This window comes from Ovis canadensis, chromosome 21 (genome assembly GCF_042477335.2).
Source record: "Ovis canadensis isolate MfBH-ARS-UI-01 breed Bighorn chromosome 21, ARS-UI_OviCan_v2, whole genome shotgun sequence".
Classification (NCBI taxonomy): Eukaryota; Metazoa; Chordata; class Mammalia; order Artiodactyla; family Bovidae; genus Ovis; species Ovis canadensis.
The window spans coordinates 54,135,177-54,153,107 of record NC_091265.1 but is presented as its reverse complement, the minus strand read 5'-3'; the positions used below and the strand labels follow the sequence as shown (position 1 = coordinate 54,153,107).

Here is a 17,931-nt window from a genome sequence, read left to right as displayed (position 1 = left end):
GGAAAAGAAGAAGTAAAACTCTCACTGTTTGCAGATGACATGATCCTCTACATGGAAAACCCTAAAGACTCCACCAGAAAATTACTAGAGCTCATCAATGAATATAGTAAAGTTGCAGGATATAAAATCAACACACAGAAATCCCTTGCATTCCTATACACGAATAATGAGAAAGTAGAAAAAGAAATTAAGGAAACAATTCCATTCACCATTGCAACGAAAAGAATAAAATACTTAGGAATATATCTACCTAAAGAAACTAAAGACCTATATATAGAAAACTATAAAACACTGATGAAAGAAATCAAAGAGGACACTAATAGATGGAGAAATATACCATGTTCATGGATCGGAAGAATCAATATAGTGAAAATGAGAATACTACCCAAAGCAATTTACAAATTCAATGCAATCCCTATCAAGCTACCAGCCACATTTTTCATAGAACTAGAGCAAATAATTTCAAGATTTGAATGGAAATACAAAAAACCTCGAATAGCCAAAGCAATCTTGAGAAAGAAGAATGGATCTGGAGGAATCAACTTGCCTGACTTCAGGCTCTACTACAAAGCCACAGTCATCAAGACAGTATGGTACTGGCACAAAGACAGACATATAGATCAATGGAACAAAATAGAAAGCCCAGAGATAAATCCACACACATATGGACACCTTATCTTTGACAAAGGAGGCAAGAATATACAATGGAGTAAAGACAATCTCTTTAACAAGTGGTGCTGGGAAAACTGGTCAACCACTTGTAAAAGAATGAAACTAGATCACTTTCTAACACCCCACACAAAAATAAACTCAAAATGGATTAAAGATCTAAATGTAAGATCAGAAACTATAAAACTCCTAGAGGAGAACATAGGCAAAACACTCTCCGACATAAATCACAGCAGGATCCTCTATGATCCACCTCCCAGAATTCTGGAAATCAAAGCAAAAATAAACAAGTGGGATCTAATTAAAATTAAAAGCTTCTGCACAACAAAGGAAAATATAAGCAAGGTGAAAAGACAGCCTTCTGAATGGGAGAAAATAATAGCAAATGAAGCAACTGACAAACAACTAATTTCAAAAATATACAAGCAACTTATGCAGCTCAATTACAGAAAAATAAACGACCCAATCAAAAAATGGGCCAAAGAACTAAATAGACATTTCTCCAAAGAAGACATACGGATGGCTAACAAACACATGAAAAGATGCTCAACATCACTCATTATTAGAGAAATGCAAATCAAAACCACAATGAGGTACCACTTCACACCAGTCAGAATGGCTGCGATCCAAAAATCTGCAAGCAATAAATGCTGGAGAGGGTGTGGAGAAAAGGGAACCCTCCTACACTGTTGGTGGGAATGCAAACTAGTACAGCCACTATGGAGAACAGTGTGGAGATTCCTTAAAAAATTGCAAATAGAACTACCTTATGACCCAGCAATCCCACCGCTGGGCATACACACTGAGGAAACCAGAATTGAAAGAGACACATGTACCCCAATGTTCATCGCAGCACTGTTTATAATAGCCAGGACATGGAAACAACCTAGATGTCCATCAGCAGATGAATGGATAAGAAAGCAGTGGTACATATACACAATGGAGTATTACTCAGCCGTTAAAAAGAATTCATTTGAATCAGTTCTGTTGAGATGGATGAAACTGGCGCCGATTATACAGAGTGAAGTAAGCCAGAAAGAAAATCACCAATACAGTATACTAACACATATATATGGAATTTAGGAAGATGGCAATGACGACCCTGTATGCAAGACAGGGAAAGAGACACAGATGTGTATAACGGACTTTTGGACTCAGAGGGAGAGGGAGAGGGTGGGATGATTTGGGAGAATGACATTCTAACATGTATACTATCATGTGAATTGAATCGCCAGTCTATGTCTGACGCAGGATGCAGCATGCTTGGGGCTGGTGCATGGGGATGACCCAGAAAGATGTTATGGGGAGGGAGGTGGGAGGGGGGTTCATGTTTGGGAATGCATGTAAGAATTAAAGATTTTAAAATTTAAAAAATAAATAAATAAAATAAAATGTTAATACTCATAAAGAAAAAAAAATAAACAAATACTAATAGAAAAAAAAATGCTTCATAGGATAATAATCTTTACAGTCATGAAGCTGAAGAATATTGAGTATGTTAAATAGAGAGATGGAAAATAGGAATGAAAAGTCTGTGGGAAACAATTGTGCATCACAGAGTTTTGAAACAAGTTTAAGAATACTGAAATATATGTAAATGGAATCCCACAGGAAGTGAAAGAAGGAGAATAGAGAAAAGAACTTCATAATTCCTGGCTGAAAATTTTCCGGATATGATCAAAGCTTTAAACCCATTAACACAGAAGGTCAATAAATTCAAGGACAAGAAATAGGACAACTACTCAAAGGTGCATGATAATTCATTGTTTCAAACAATCAACCAAAGAAATATAACCAGAAGGAAAAACAGACACAATAGAAGAAAAATGGGAAAGAGAGCAGATTAGGCATATGAGACAATGTCAGCCAGAAGACACTGTCATTACATCTTAAAATGCTGAGAGAAATATAATTGACTCAGAATTCTATACCCAAGAAAAATACATGTCTAAAACAAGATAAAATATTTTCTCAGACGTACAAGAACTATGAGACTGCATCACCACCAACAACCAATGTAACAATAAATGTTTTTTAACCAGGCCTCAAATGTGAGACCTCCATAATTCTAGCCATCTCAGTCCTTCATAAGACCTTGATAAGGGCAAATATTAAAGTAGAAATAGTCATTGTGTTTCTACCCATTTCGAGAAAGTATTGCTATCTCCTCAGTTCTGGATCTTGCAATGCTGGTAGACTAGATGGAGAAGTGATGTGAACAGAAATAAGGAAGGTGAGACAGGTAGGTCAGAATGTGAGGTAACAAAGACAAGATATTTAGAAGCTGAAGAATTGGGAGAGATTTGGGACCTGAGTTGGAAAAGCAGTTTTCAAACCAAACTGGGTCATGTGCTGTGTGAAATCCTCACTTCAGTCCTTAGAAGATCTCTACTGACCAGTCGGCCTCTTCTTTTCTGGAGCACAGTTCAGGTCCATCTAACTGTTTCTCATTGCTGTTCCTTTCTCCTGGCTTCCACACTGTGCCCAGCCGTTCAGCCTTATCCATTCAGAAAAGGTTTGTTCTTTTAGGCAGGCATTTCAGGCTACCTACAAAATGATCTATTCTGTGCTTCTCTTTCAAAACTGAAAATAGTTTGTTATATAGCCATGAGCCCAGTAACTACAGGACTGTATTGCCTACCCAGCAGGGCTCTTAGTCATGACTGGTAACTGAGATGCAAGCAGATGTTTAAGAAGGATTTCTTTAAAGACTTCTTTCAAGGAGCTGATTTAGCTGAGAGATGGCACTCTTCCTTTCCCTACTTTTTTCCTAACGGTTGTCTGGATTTTATTTGTGATGGCTGGATCTCCTGCAGTTGTATTGGACAACCGTGTAACCTAGGAGATGGATACCACCCAAGCTCTGGCTGGCTCACCTCCAGCTTTGTTTCAGTGGGAGAGAAAAATCAAGTTTATCTTGCTAAAGTTATAGTTGTTTTATCTTTTTGCAATGTGCATCCAAACTTAATCCTGATACTACTATGTATTTAATGTGATATAGCCTTATCATTTTGTTGGGTTTAGTGAATAAATGTATTTTTACATTTCTCTATTTTTTTATTTTATAAATTGATTCATCAACTATTATACCTGAATTGTATAAATGCAAAATTATGATTATAAGCATGCTCTCTTTTAGATTTTGAATTTTTATGCTTTCTTATCTTCTTTCCTTTCTTGTTTTCTCCATATTGGTACAGCCTGGATCATGTCCTCTCTGTTAACCTCATCCAATTCCATATCTGCAGGCCAAAACAGACCAAGAGCTCTGTGGGGAGAACCAAACAAGCATGAATACAGGGATATGAATGAAGGGTGGTGGCCCTTGTTACTCCTCATGACTGTTCTGAACTAGGATCACATTCCCCTGCCCTTCTGTGTGCTCACAACCCCCAAGTTTTCCATGAACATGGAAGATACTTTGACTAGTGGAATTTGAGTAGAGGTGATATGTCACTTCCAAACTGAAATATTTTTTTCTGTCCCACTAGCTGGAATGCAGATGTAATGACAGCACCTGGAGCAGCCATGTTAGACCAGAAGCAAATAGAACAGGTGGAAGATATGACAGGTAAGAAGTGGACTCTCATCTCTGTGGAGAGACCTGCACTAACATTATATGAAAGAGAATTGAAATGGTATTGTATTTAAGATAATGTTCTTTAGGGTTTGATTACACTCGTTGAACCTGTAACTTAACACTCATATTAGAATAACTGATCTTTGTATTAGCCTTGTCTTGACATTAGGGTCTGAATGAGACAGTATCTACTGATGTATACTTAGAAGTGAGTCAAGTGACAGCCCTGCCCTCTGGAAGCTGTGCTCTAGTGTGGGATTCAGAAACTGAAGCAAGAACAAAGCCACATGGCAGGACAGCTTCAAGATCCTGTAGGAACCCTTGGGAGGGGAGCCTCAGTCAGTCCTGATCTCAGGAGGTTGCTTGAAGCAGGGACAATCCTTTCTCAGTCTCATAAATAGGCCATGGTGCTAAGTTTCATGTAAAAGTGATTTATTTCAAATTCCTTCCAGAGGGTTTTCCCTTCTGAGCCAGTGCTTAAGACATGCGTTTGAGACCTGCTTTGGGAAAATCGCAAATGCCCCAGGGCAACTAACCCAGTGGGCCAAAACTACTGAGCCTGAGTGCCCTAGAGACTGATCTACATCAGGAGATTGAAAAGCCAGTGCACTGCAATTACAGAGTAGCCCCTGCTCGCTGCAAATAGAGAAGTCCTCAGCAGCAATGAAGACCTAGTGCAGCCAAAATTAAAATTTAAAAAAAAAAAAAAATCTCGCAGAGAAACCAGTGAGGTTTCAGGGGAAGCAGGGCATGAAAAACGATGAAACCAGTCTGGGTCTGATTTCATACAAGTCATGGAAAGGGAAGTAAGAGCCTGTTTTCACAGGGAACTTGGGATGTAAGTTGTGCATCAAACGTGCCCCAACCTAAGGCTAGGGAGCTGGGATTTCATTCTCCCATTAGCACCTCCCTCTCATACTTCAACTAACACCCAGCTAGTGTCTTCAAGCCCTTGTATTAGATCCTCCAAAGTCAAATCATAGGTGACACTAGAAGCAAAACACCAAAGCTCAGGAAAATATAACCTCAGAAAATGTCTAGATTTCTGCACCCATTCTGGCATATTCAGCATCATATCTGAAATCCTGCAAGTCTAAATAAATCCATGGGTCTCTACATGAAAGCATTAAAACAAAAAAACACACACACAAAAAAACTGCTTTTAATCTATTTAATAATATAGTTGATTTACAGCATCGTATTAATATTAGTTGTATGAGAAACTAATTCCTTTATACATAGACATGTATCCATTCTTTCCTAGATTCTTTTCCCTTACAGAATATTACAGACTATTAAGCAGAATTCCTGGGCTGTAGAATAGGTCTTTGTTGATTATCTATTAAATAAAGTAGCATACATATATTAATCTCAAACTCTCCATTTATCCCTCTGCCACCTTTCCACATTGGTAACTATACTTATTGTTTTGATAGAAGGAAATGTCTAGGCACTTTTTGGATGAGGGTCTCTGCTTGTGAGAGTGGAGTGGCCAGGGAAAGCAAGCCTGAGAGAGACTCCTTTGAGATGATGGTAAATCTTGAGAAGGCCCTGGCCATGCAAAAAGCTGGGAGAAAAACATTTTAGATGTGGAAATAGCCCCTGCTAAGGACCAAGGTAACCAAGTTTAATGAATGGCTACCATTCCACTGTCAATCTTCCTTCCATCCTTGGAATCTGGCCTAGAGGTAAACCACCATGACCTCATCCCATGCTTCAGTTGTGAGTTAGCAGCAATGAGCCATGCCAGCCTTCCCAAGAAGGGAGAACCTGGGTTATCACGAGGCTGAATATGCTCTGAACTCAGGAATGTGTCCACAAACTGGTTATCACCAGGAGCATCAGGTGCCAGGGGCACCACCAATGCCTCTGACTATCTCCATGTGCTTGTTCTCAGAAGTAGAAAGGCCAAACAACTGATAGAGTAAAGAAACAAATAATGCCTCATGTTTCATCTTGCGCTGTGTGATTCCCATGGCCCTTTGACCGCACTGCTCTCTGCCCAAAAACTCTTTCCTCTTTTGCTTTCTCAAAGGTGGCCTGTGAATAACATCAGCCCCTACTGTTAAGCCTGGTGGCTGGAACTCAACTCACAGTCAGCTGGGACCCAGAGATGCCCAGCCTTGTCCTGAGTTTCTGTCCTTGTTCTCCGACCAGATTCATAAAGCAAAGTCCCTAAAAAAACATAAGAGTGATGGTAGTTCTCTCAAGGTCTTTGAATTTCCAAGGTCTATTGGAGCATCAGAGAACATATTCCCCTGCATGCAGGCTAATCTCCGACCTCAGCCTCCCCAGCCAGGGGTTCCCTGAGGAAACATAAGACACTTGTTTAAGTTGCCAGAAGGCTGAGAAGAAAATGCTTTTCACTGTGAATGGAGGTTCATGTTTTCCAGTCACCCAAAAGTCTGTGTTGTCTGAATGAAGATTGGGAGCTCTGGGGATTCTGAGTTGGGAGTGAGTCAGTGACCACCTGCACGACGGCCTCCTAGGGTCATGACAGCTGGGGCTCCCCACGGTGCCTGGAACGCAGAAGAAACAGCATGCAGTATTGCTTTCTTGCTGCTACAAGAAGGTAGGACTGCTGATAAATTCAGAACCAGACTTGAGGGGCAACGGGAAAGGATTTCCATTCTGGTGCCTACAGATCTGAGAGCTGCCCAGCAGTGGATGCAATGGATTTTTCTCTCATCTTTCCCTTCTTGGAAGTCTCCTACTCTGAGAGCCAGATTTCCTGGGTCCCAATTCTTCACTAATGTACCTACAGGTTTAGAGTGAGTCATACAACCCAAGGTTCAGTTTCCCGTCTCTTGGATGAGGGAGACTGGACGTGCTCCAGAACACTTGATCCAGGATGAAGCTCAGTGCCAATCAGTGGACAAGAGGCTCAAAGGTGCCTGTTGCTGAGGATGCTGAGGCTGCCTCTGGTGGCAGGGGGCTGTAACTGTCTGGCAATGTTCATGGGTCTTGGGATCAGAATTGGGAGTGGTAGACCACTTGTCACACAGCTACTCTGACACCGACGACCTTAGAGGCCTTGCCCAGAGGAACGTACCATCATTTAGGTTCTGTGGGATGAGATCAGGTACTTAAAAGTCAGAAGTCACCCATGGGGACGTTTGTAGATTCCTCAACAGAAACCCAAATTAGGCTGATGAATCATCTCTGCCAAAAGACTCGGGGAACTAGATATGCCAGGACTCTTCAACAAGTTTTGTAGTATTTTAGATACTATTTAAAGTAGGTCATCTTTTGGATGACCTGCCATTTGCTCTCTGGCTTGAGATGATACCCACAGTTAGAGTGGAATCAAAGGGCTCTGGGGGAGGTGGTCCCTCTCCATGTGACTCAGTCGGAGTGAGTACAGCTCTCTCCCTTTCACATCTGGAGCAAGAATTCCCTCAGGAATGACGTGACCTCCAAGTTTAAACAAAAGACTCAGGTAGGTCTGGCCCTCAGGTAGGCACTATTCTTTTCCCAGTGCTTCTTCTTTCCCTCCTGCGTCCTGTGCAAGCTGCCCACCTCCTGGTTCCAGGGTTCTGAATTCCTCCTCCCTTCTCTTGCAAATATCCATGCAGTCCCACTTGTGGCTTCCTCTCTACCCTGGCCCAATCCCTCACATGCAGATGGCACTAGAGAAGGGAAAACCAAGGACAGGTCTGCCCAGATCATTCTTTCTAAAAATGCCCATGTTCTTTCTGCTTCTAGACCCTGTCCTGAATCACTAACATCTCCAGCTAGTTGACTCAGATTAGCAGGGTAATGGAGATGCAGATGGCGGGGCAGGGTGGGGGGAGGCGGTGGGTGGTCGTGGTGGTCATGGTAAAGTTCTCAGGTGTGGGGGACGGTTTTCAGATGACAAGAGATGAGTTTGAGTAAGGAGCATGTGGTCCTCCAATCACTCATTCACTGGGGACCTTCCTGAATCTGCAATCTTGTATTCCTCAGGTTATCTCTAAGACAGAAATTTCAAAATGGACTTTCTATAAACTTACTACAAAACGATTTCAAACATAACAAATATAATAAAGAAGAGTATCATAAAGGCTATGTTTTATCATTTTGGCATCAATAAGTACAAAACTAACCTCATAGTCCCACCGGTTGTAATTGACTGGAGACTATGCAACATCAAGTGGGTGGCCAATTGAGTTCCCGGTGAAGACATTCTTGACTTGCATTAGTCTTTCTCTTCTTGCTATCTTCTCACATGTGGTGGTTGAAGGGAAGGAGGAAGAGGGAGAATAAGAGAGGAAAATAGAGAGAGGCTAATCCCATCATGAGGGACCACCATCAAATGCCATGTCAACCTGGGTACTTCCCAAACGCCCTACTTCCTAATACCAAAACATTGGGAGTCAAGGGTGGACACAACTCTACCCATAGCAACTACACAGATCTGTTTGTAATTCAAGACAGAAAATCATTCCATTCTCTTTTTTACTTTTTATTCATTTTTCCTGAAGTATTTTAGGGACTAGATGAACAATTCACAAAATGTACATAAATGAGTATTTGGGGTTAAACAATGGAATGTTTAAAAAATGCACTTTGTTCCCAATAAAATTAACATCTAATATCCAGTCCATGTACAAATTTCCCTGATTCTCAAAAAGCAGTTTTCACAATTTATTGAAAGAATGTAGTCGTATGTTGCACTTGGTTGTTCTCCTTTAGGATGAAACAACTGTTCCTCTCCCAATTGTAATGACATTCATTTGTTCAGAAACTGGGCGGTTGCAGGGTGGATTATCTTACAGAGTGTCCCACTATTGGGTTTAGAGCACGAGTGCACAATACCAGCACAGTGGGTCAGGACCAGTACCAGTCCTTGGTATATTAGGAACCGGACCTCCACAGGAGGTGAGTTGCAGGCTAGTGAGTGAGACTTCATCTGTATTATAGCCGCTCCCCATCACTCTCTCATCACTTCCTAATCGACAGTCTAGCTTGTTTTCCTGGAACTGTTTGTAGATACATAACCTATGCTTAATAGAAAAAAAATAGCATAAATATTGATGATTATTTTCCTTTATCAGTGCTCAGAATGGTGAGTTGATGCCCTAGCAATCTATCACAGAGTAATAAGATGTTGCCTATTAACATTTGGACACATTTGGCCTGCTTAAAATTCAATATTAAAAAATTAAGATCATGGGATCCAGGCTCATCCTTCATGGTAAATAGAAGGAGAAAAGGTGGAAGCACTGACAGATTTCTTCATCTTACCTTCCAAAACCACTGTGGATGCTGCCTGCAGCCATGAAATCAGAGGACGTTTTCTTCTTGGCAGGAAAGCTATGAGAAACATAAACAGTGTGTTGAGAAGCAGAAACATCACTCTGCCCAACAAACTGGTAGATGTTTGGCCTTTTCATTTGGATCCTTAAACTTTCTGTCCAGTCCCCATTGGGCTTTGAAGTGCCTTAGCTTTCTGGTCCTTCACGATTCCCAAGATTATTTTGTGCATTTCTTGACCCAGTCCTGAAATCAGCCATCTCTTTAAGAATCCATGCATCGTTGGATGGGAAATGTATTTAGAAGATACATGAGAGGCCTCTGAATAGTCATTGTTATCCAGTTGTCATTGCTTGTAGGCTTGCATTGGTCAGAGTAAGAAGTACACATTTTCCTTAAAAAATAAAGTAAAAAGGAATATAATCAGTTGGTACAAACTTATGCTTTCAGTTCAAGATTTAAGACAGCAGGATTTGAATTAAACTTCTTTCAGTTACCTGTGAACCTCTTTTTCTAGCCACTGAAAGGCTTATTTCAGAACGTTAGTTTTAGTTATTGTCTTGCTTTTACCTGTTAACATGCATATGATTCTGTCATAATAACAGAAGTTATGAGGAACAATTAGTTGTTGAATAAAGTTTCAGATTTCTTTCCTGTTTTTCTTTTGATTTTCTTTGGTTTTGTTTTGGACAGGCCATATTTTTGTTTTTCCTTAAAAGATATTCCACTCTGAATATAGTCATAATTCTGAATTTTAAAGCTACTTAAGTAATGTGTTGTTATGGGCAGGTAGTCAACTTGCTGCAATTAGATTGATCAGTCTCTTTGTTCTCATTTGTTCAGTTCAGTTCAGTCCTTTCAGTGGTGTCCGTCTCTTTGCAACACCATGGCCTGCAACATTCTAGGCTTCCGTATCCATCACCAACTCTCGGAGCTTACTCAAGCTCATGTCCATCGACTTGGTGATGCCATCCAACCATCTCATTCTGTCTTCCATTTCTCTTCCTGCCTTCAAGCTTTCCTAACATCAGGGTCTTTTCCAATGAGTCAGGTGTTCCTATCAGGTGGGCAAATAATTGGAGCTTCAGCTTCAGCATCAGTCTTTCCAGTGAATATTCAGGACTGATTGTGTTTTAGGATGGACTGCTTTGATCTCCTTGCAGTCCAAGGGACTCTCAAGAGTTTTCTCCAAAACCATAGTTCAAAGGGCGCATATGTGTGTCATTTGTCAGTGATGTCACTTTCCCCCTGTTGGGATTTAACCACCAGAACTGAATTTAAACAACATGCAAAAATGAGGATTAAGTCACAGTGCCCCATCTAAACACACCTGGCAAAAGGAGAGGCTCCTGTTGTATTCAGAGGACAGGCATGGATAGATCTCATGCAGAAATAGGCCCTGGAGGCTTGGTTGAGTCATTAAACACGATTGTCATTACTTTGGCTGCCACAGTAGTTTTGTCTTCTTTGATTGGGAAGACATTTCAAAATTATGTTTTGTATGTTTGGTTTGGCAGACAAAATTTTTCATAACAAAAACCCTATGGGGAAATTATATCAGATATATATCCATTTATCTTCAGCAGTTAAATTTGGTTGGTTTGTATGTCCCTGGTGATCTTCCTTTATAAATAGAAAGGAAACACACATGCTCAGTATGCATTCAGTCTCTTTGTAAATCAACCAACATGAATTAAATTTCTCTCTGTCCCCACTGCACTGCAAACTCTAGGCGAGAAATAAAAACCTGCAGAGACTGAACGCTGTTTCCAGCACATCGCTGTGGAGATTTCATTCCCACTGTTTTTTTTTTTTTCTTGGAAAAAAATTAGTTACTAATGTTAAAATCAGTAGATTGTAGATAAATATCCAAATTTCTGATTCTCTTGAAAACATGGCCAACTAACCTGCTTTCAGCATGGGAAAAGTGAAGGAAAGGCTGCTCCCAGTGGCAAGGCCTGTGTGGTCCAGGGCTCAACATGGCCACCTAGTCCTAGTATCATATCTCCTGCCTCCTGGGACCATTATTTTGTGAGAACTAAACTGTTAGGTCTCTTAAGTTGAAGATTACTTTGTCTTCATCAACATCGACTTTGAAGCCTTTAACCCAGAATCCAGCATACAGTTCTTCCTTGTATGTTTTTTGGATGATATAAAATATCTTGTGGATGCATCTGACATTTCTTCCAATATTGAAACCATGCAATTGAAGTACTGCTCTGCCCTAAATCTTTGATGCAGCCTGGCATCATAGTCGCCCATGATGTCTGCCATCAGACCCACTACCTAAAGCCAGTTGTATGTGCCTGGGCTGTCCCTGAAGTCTTCACTTTGCCATTTGACAACTTATCCACCTAGCAATCTCCTCACCAATGAAGACAGCAATGCATATCTCATGAAGTGGCTAGGAAGATGACATGAAACCAAGAATGTTGAGCATGGCCCTTAATATCCATTTTTATGATGTTCTTAGCAGTATTTTCTCCATCTAGGCAAGGTTCTTCATTTTCTGAGATGTCCATGCAGATCAGTATGTTTTTCCAGCCAACCTTCAAGGAAGAGCTTACAGTTCAATTCTCTGTATTATGTAAACCTTCAAAATCCACTCACCAAGGACACTGATGAAGATAAAGATTTTATCGAGACCTTTATGTTTTTTTCAGACCTATTATTGGCCTAAAGGGCTAAACTAAGGCATGTCAGAGCATATATATCCCTAGGGGCTCCCAGTCACCACTACATGCTAAGAACCTGAACTTCCCTGAGTACTTGGAGCCAGGAAAGAAGCATGAAGTGGCTTGTGCTCCTTGACCTGGTGGCCTTCTCAGATTGCAGAGTCATGTAAGTATGGAGACTATAAGCCACATCATCTTCCTTTCTGTGATTTTTCTTTTCAACTCATTATTCTTCTACTCATCAGGTTTAGAGGAATGGAATATTTCCCTGACAATCTTAAAGTTCAACCCCTAAATATTGATAAGTACCTTGCTATTGGAATTGTGGGACCCAAAATTCTTGGTGTAGATTTGCATAGTTACACAACTCTGGGGTCCAGTCATGTCATGACCTATTGGAATTGGAACTCCTTGCAATTGTTGAGTGCACAGTCAATGCAGATGTAGGTGTGGCCCTGGGGAATAGCACTTTTCTAGGTTTTATTTAGCATGTTCTTTGTTCCCTCTCTACTTCAGTGTGTATATCTCTATGTCTGCATGTCTGTATCACTATCATTTGTCTCTCCATCCCTTTGGAAGTTTCTGTGAATGTATTCCTCTCTGTGGTGTTTTCTTTTAAATTTTCTTTTAATTTTCTACATTTCCTGAACGTGTTCCCAATCTCCTGGATTCTTCTTTTAACTCTCCTTCTCTTTCAACTTGGAGAAAGATGTGGAGAGCTATTTATACACTGTTTTATATCTGACAAGCAGTGTGATCACAGCCAATTCACAAGCCTCTTGCATTTCAAATTCCTCCCTTGTAAAAGAGGATAGGAATCCCCCTTCTACCTCCTTCCCTGAGCTTCTATGGGAAGGGTACAGTGGGGTGGCAACAGCAATGCTAGTGGTTGTCATTGTTGAGACTTCCTATTTATCAGGCACTTTATATCCATCACTTCACTTATCCCCAAGATATCCTATTTGAAGAGTTTGACTCATTACATTCCACCATTATACTGAAGGAGAGAATGAGACCACACATGGTCATATGGCTTATCCAACATTACAGAACAGAATCTTTATTCAAACCTATATTCAAGTAGTTTCCAGGAATATGCATAAAATTCTTATAATAAGATGACTTATAAAAATGAGTGGAAAGCACACAGTACCGTTACTAAGACAATTATACCTTAACACTGACAGTTAATTGTAGCATCTTTTTTGTTTTCTTTCTCAAAAGTTCGGTGAAAGAATATCTCTAAGGTATTCACCCCCTGAGGAACATCATGGATGTGAGTGTTTTAGGAGGATGGTGCTCCACAGTGCCACCTGACGCTCTAACCTAGCACTGGGGCTCATCTGGAGATGCCACGTGGGATGTTGGGGTTGGGGCTCCTGCAGGAGGCAGAAACACTGGGCAAAAGGGGCCCCACAGAGGAGAAGGCACTCTCATCCTCAACTGTTGGTTTTGGTGACTGGGCCCAGAAATTACCAGGTGGCAGGTAAACATCCATTTCTGTGTCAAAGATGTGTCATTAGTTTGAGGGAGATTGTTCCTTCTGAGCATTAGGCAATGATGACCCACTACAGTATTCTTGCCTGGAAAAACCCCAAAACGGAGAGGCCTGTTAGGCTGCAGTCCATGGGGTTGCTAAGAGTCGGACACGACTGAGTGACTTCACTTTCATTTTTCACTTTCCTGAATTGGAGAAGGAAATGGCAACCCACTCAAGTGTTCTTTCCTGGAGAATTCCAGGGACGGTGGAGCATGGTGGGTTGCTGTTTATGGGGGTGCACAGAATCAGACACGACTGAAGCGACTTAGCAGCGGCAGCAGCAGCAGCAGCTCCTTCTGAACTAAGGGAGTCAACTAGTTACAGATGAAGAATGAACCATCTCTGATCAGAAGTTAGAACAAACTGCAAACCAACTGTGAATAACCAGGCAGAAGAATTCAGTTTCCACAGATGTAAGAACCACAGCAGTACGAAGTTACTGAACGCATATTCCGTGTAAGGCCGTAAGAATCTAACACAATGCTTTCTGTTTTTAGATTAGGAAAAGGGCTTATTTGTCTTCAAGAATGCCCATGTCAGCCTGAGAGATTAGAAAACAGTGAATACATGGCAAATGAAAGGGTCACTTGTGTGGTGTTGCTCGAATATGGTCTGAGTTTAGAGTTAGTGCCTGGGGTTGATAAGAAGGACCTCCTGGAGAAGGGGGTGCTAAGGCTGCATTTGAAAAGACTACATAATTTTTCAAATGAAGGCACCAGGACTTCCCTGGGTGTCCAACGTTCCTGGAGGTCCAGTGGTTATGCCTCTGTGCTTCCAATGCCAGAGGTATCATTTCAATGCCTGGTCATAGAATCAATATCCTGCAAACAATGTAGCACAGGGAAAAAAAAATAAAATGCAAGCACCTCTGTGACAAAAAGGCTGTGAGCTTCACAGTGGTTGCAAAGTGATCTCAAGAGATATATGACACCCAGAGGAAGACATCAGTGTGGGAACAGAAGATAGCCAGGTCTGCACTAACCCACTCCCTCTTTCTCCAGGTAGATGCTCTACATTAGTTCCAGGTTATCTTTGACACAGGCTCATCTGACTTGTGTGTGCCCTCCCTCTTTCGCCCCCATCTAGCCTGTTGTGAGTACAGACACCCCGTACCCGGACCATCCTTCACTTGCCCCGCTGCCCTGTTTCCACCCTTGGCACCTGATGACACTCATCTTTGGGTCTGCAGCTACACAAGTTGGGTTCAGACATTACAAGTCTTCCACCTTCTGGCCTACCCAAAAGACCTTCAGGATTACCTATGGATCTGGAAGCATGAATTGATTTCTTGCTTATGACAACATTTGGGTAACGTGTAAAGAGAAGCTAAATCAGGATTGGCTATGCAATGACCCCTGCTTGCAAAACAGATTCAGGACCTTCTGGCAGGAACCTTCCTATCCTAACTCCCATGGACATTGACCATCTTACCCACAGGATCCTGTCCCTGGGGAGGCAGTGCCTGTGGTGACACACGAGCAAACGGATTAGCTAACCCAGAGGGTGGCTTGAGGTGTGGACTTGCAGGTCCTCTGCCCATGAGCAGTTCAAGATTCAGTTTGCTGGGAGCAAGAAGACAGGAAAAAAACACCCACTTTTATATTCACAGACTGTTCCAGCCATTTTCAGGTGATAACTTGTTTAATTCTGCAACAACCCCACAAAGCAGTTACTCTGATTAGCTCATGAGACATATGAGGAAACTGAGGTCCAGACAGCAAGGGCCTTGCTGGGAGCACACATTGATAAAAGGTGGAGTTAGGCTGGCTTTTCAGGACTGAAGTTGCTGTGGGGTTTTGGGGGACAGGATAAAACTGATCTGGGGACCCTGGGTGCAGTCAAGGCCTTCAGGTCTCCAGAGTGGGAAACTGGAGGCCTGAGAAGTCAAGGGGCCTGATAAATGAGTTCTTACTCTAGAGGACCCTCAGAGTCTAATAAACCTATGGCTTGCCTCCCCCCAAATACTTGAGCAGTTTGCCTCTCTTTCTCTCTCATACACACTCACAGAAATAAACGCATATCCCCAAAAGTGAATCCCCCAGGCAGCAATTTCATAGAACCCTGCAAGCAAGATTGTGTTTTTGGCTTGTCTTCTTGGACAGATGTAGAATCCACAGTACGTTACAGAGAACACAGTCCATTCCTGTCATTAAGTCACAGTGATGCCAAAGAGAAGGCGATCTTGCTCTCAATTGTTTTGTCCATAAGGTGGAACCAATGGGGCCTGGCCTGACTCTTGCTTGCCCCACCTGGACAGAAACCACGAGGCCAATCTGAATCACTCAGGGGGTGTTTTTCAGAGGGGCAAATGTTTTAAAATTCACAGTCTCTCTCAAATGGAACCCAAATTCCCCTTCCACCTTGCTCTAACCATCTGTGGGCAACCAAAGACAGAGCCCAGCCTCAATTCTTCTCTAAGGATCTAATGGCAATGCACCCCAGCCCAGTCCTAGCCCCACCTCACGTATCTGTAAGTGGGATCACTCTTCTCTCCCACAGATTGGGGACCTTGTAAGTACTGACCAGCAATTCGGTCTAAGCGTGGCGGAATACGAGTTTTACGGCAGAAGATATGATGGCATCTTGGGCTTGAACCATCCGAACATATCCTCTCTGGAACCATGCCCATATTTTACAAGCTGAAGAATGAAGGTGCCATTTCTGAGCCTGTTTTTGCCTTCTACTTGAGCAAGTATGTCTGAGATGGACAATTCCTTTCTCTAAATTAACTGTAAGATATTTTCAGTTGCACAAAAGTTATAGAACACTTGATAAAGAAGTATCCTATGAGTAATATAACCAAGGATAACTGTGGCCCCAGGGCCCTACCTGGCTTCACCACTGGCTTTTTAAATAAAATTTTGTTGGAACACAACCCTATTCCTGGGCTCAAGACCAGTAACTTGGTGTAGCTGGGTGAGTTATGAGAGAGGCTAATGGAAGGCAACAGGAAATAATTTGGTGGAAAAAGCAATATGACTTGCCTATGAGTTTGATAAGGAAGGAAGGAGAAGGATAGTGGATATCTTTCCTTCCTCATTAGCGTTTAAACAGAGCCCAGGACCAACTACCCCATTTGTGTAGCCAGTGAAAAATGAAACTGTGGGATACAAAAGTGTGGGACCCCTCATTCAAGAAATATTAGGCATTTGAAGGCAGGGAGAGCAGAGGTGGGGTCCCTTCTGAGTGTGGGGCCCTTTGGACAGTGGTCAAAGGCCAGTGGAGCCAACTCTGTGTGACCTGAACCCACACCATTAGAAGTCCCAGGCTTGATTTTCCTGAAAAATGTCAAGATGGACAATGGGAAGGCCAAATACTTCAGCACCATGTCCTCTGAGGTTGTCTGAGCACTCAGGTTGCTGGAGGTCCAGGGCATCTTTCAAAGACATAGTGGGTGGAGCTCAGACAAGTGATTCAGCTTCTAACCTCCTCTGTGCCACTCGTGAGACTAATAGACCTCAGTCTAGATCTCTATCTCTCCTAGACGCTATTTATGCACCTGTATACGGGGACCTTATTAGGGCCTTGATGGGTGGACAAGCACAGCTCTCAGACAGTGCTGTTGTTACTGTCCTCCAAGGATTCCCCCCTCACTTCTCTCTACAGAGACGAGTGGGAAGGCAGTGTGGTGATGTTCGGTGGGGTGGACCACCGCTACTACAAGGGAGAGCTCAGCTGGGTACCATTGATCCAAAAGGGTGACTAGATTTTACGTATGGACCGGTAAGCCTCTCCCTCTGAGGGTCAGCCCAAGCAATGGTCCCACTACTGTACATGGACACAGGCAGACACACACAAATGCATTCTCAGATACACAATCATACAGACATATACCCACCTTCTACGACAGAGACAGACACACAGACACATGGAAACACACAAGCAGACACACATAAACATACACATTAACACATAAAAACATGCATAGCTAGTCAGAGAAACACAAGCACACACAGAGGCACATGCAAACACACATACAAACAAAGACACAAGCACATAAATACACAAACAACCCATATGTTCGTAATCCTCATGGGTTAAAAGGTCCCCATGGTCCTAAAGGGCACCAGAGAGGTATGTGTAGCTCTGAGAAGGCTACATCCACTGCCCTTTGAGATGGGGAGCATGGTTAGAGGACTCTACAGTGTGGTGAACAGAGGATCAGGGAGAATATCTCCAGTCAGAACAGAGTTATGATAAGATGACCGACTGTCGAAGGCTACCTAGGACAT

At 42.2% G+C, this 17,931-nt stretch overlaps 1 pseudogene; it reads left to right on the top strand.

Annotated features, from left to right (window-relative positions):
* Positions 1 to 17,931, top strand: part of LOC138426644 (pregnancy-associated glycoprotein 1-like) — a 31,759-nt pseudogene that overhangs the window by 10,539 nt on the left and 3,289 nt on the right.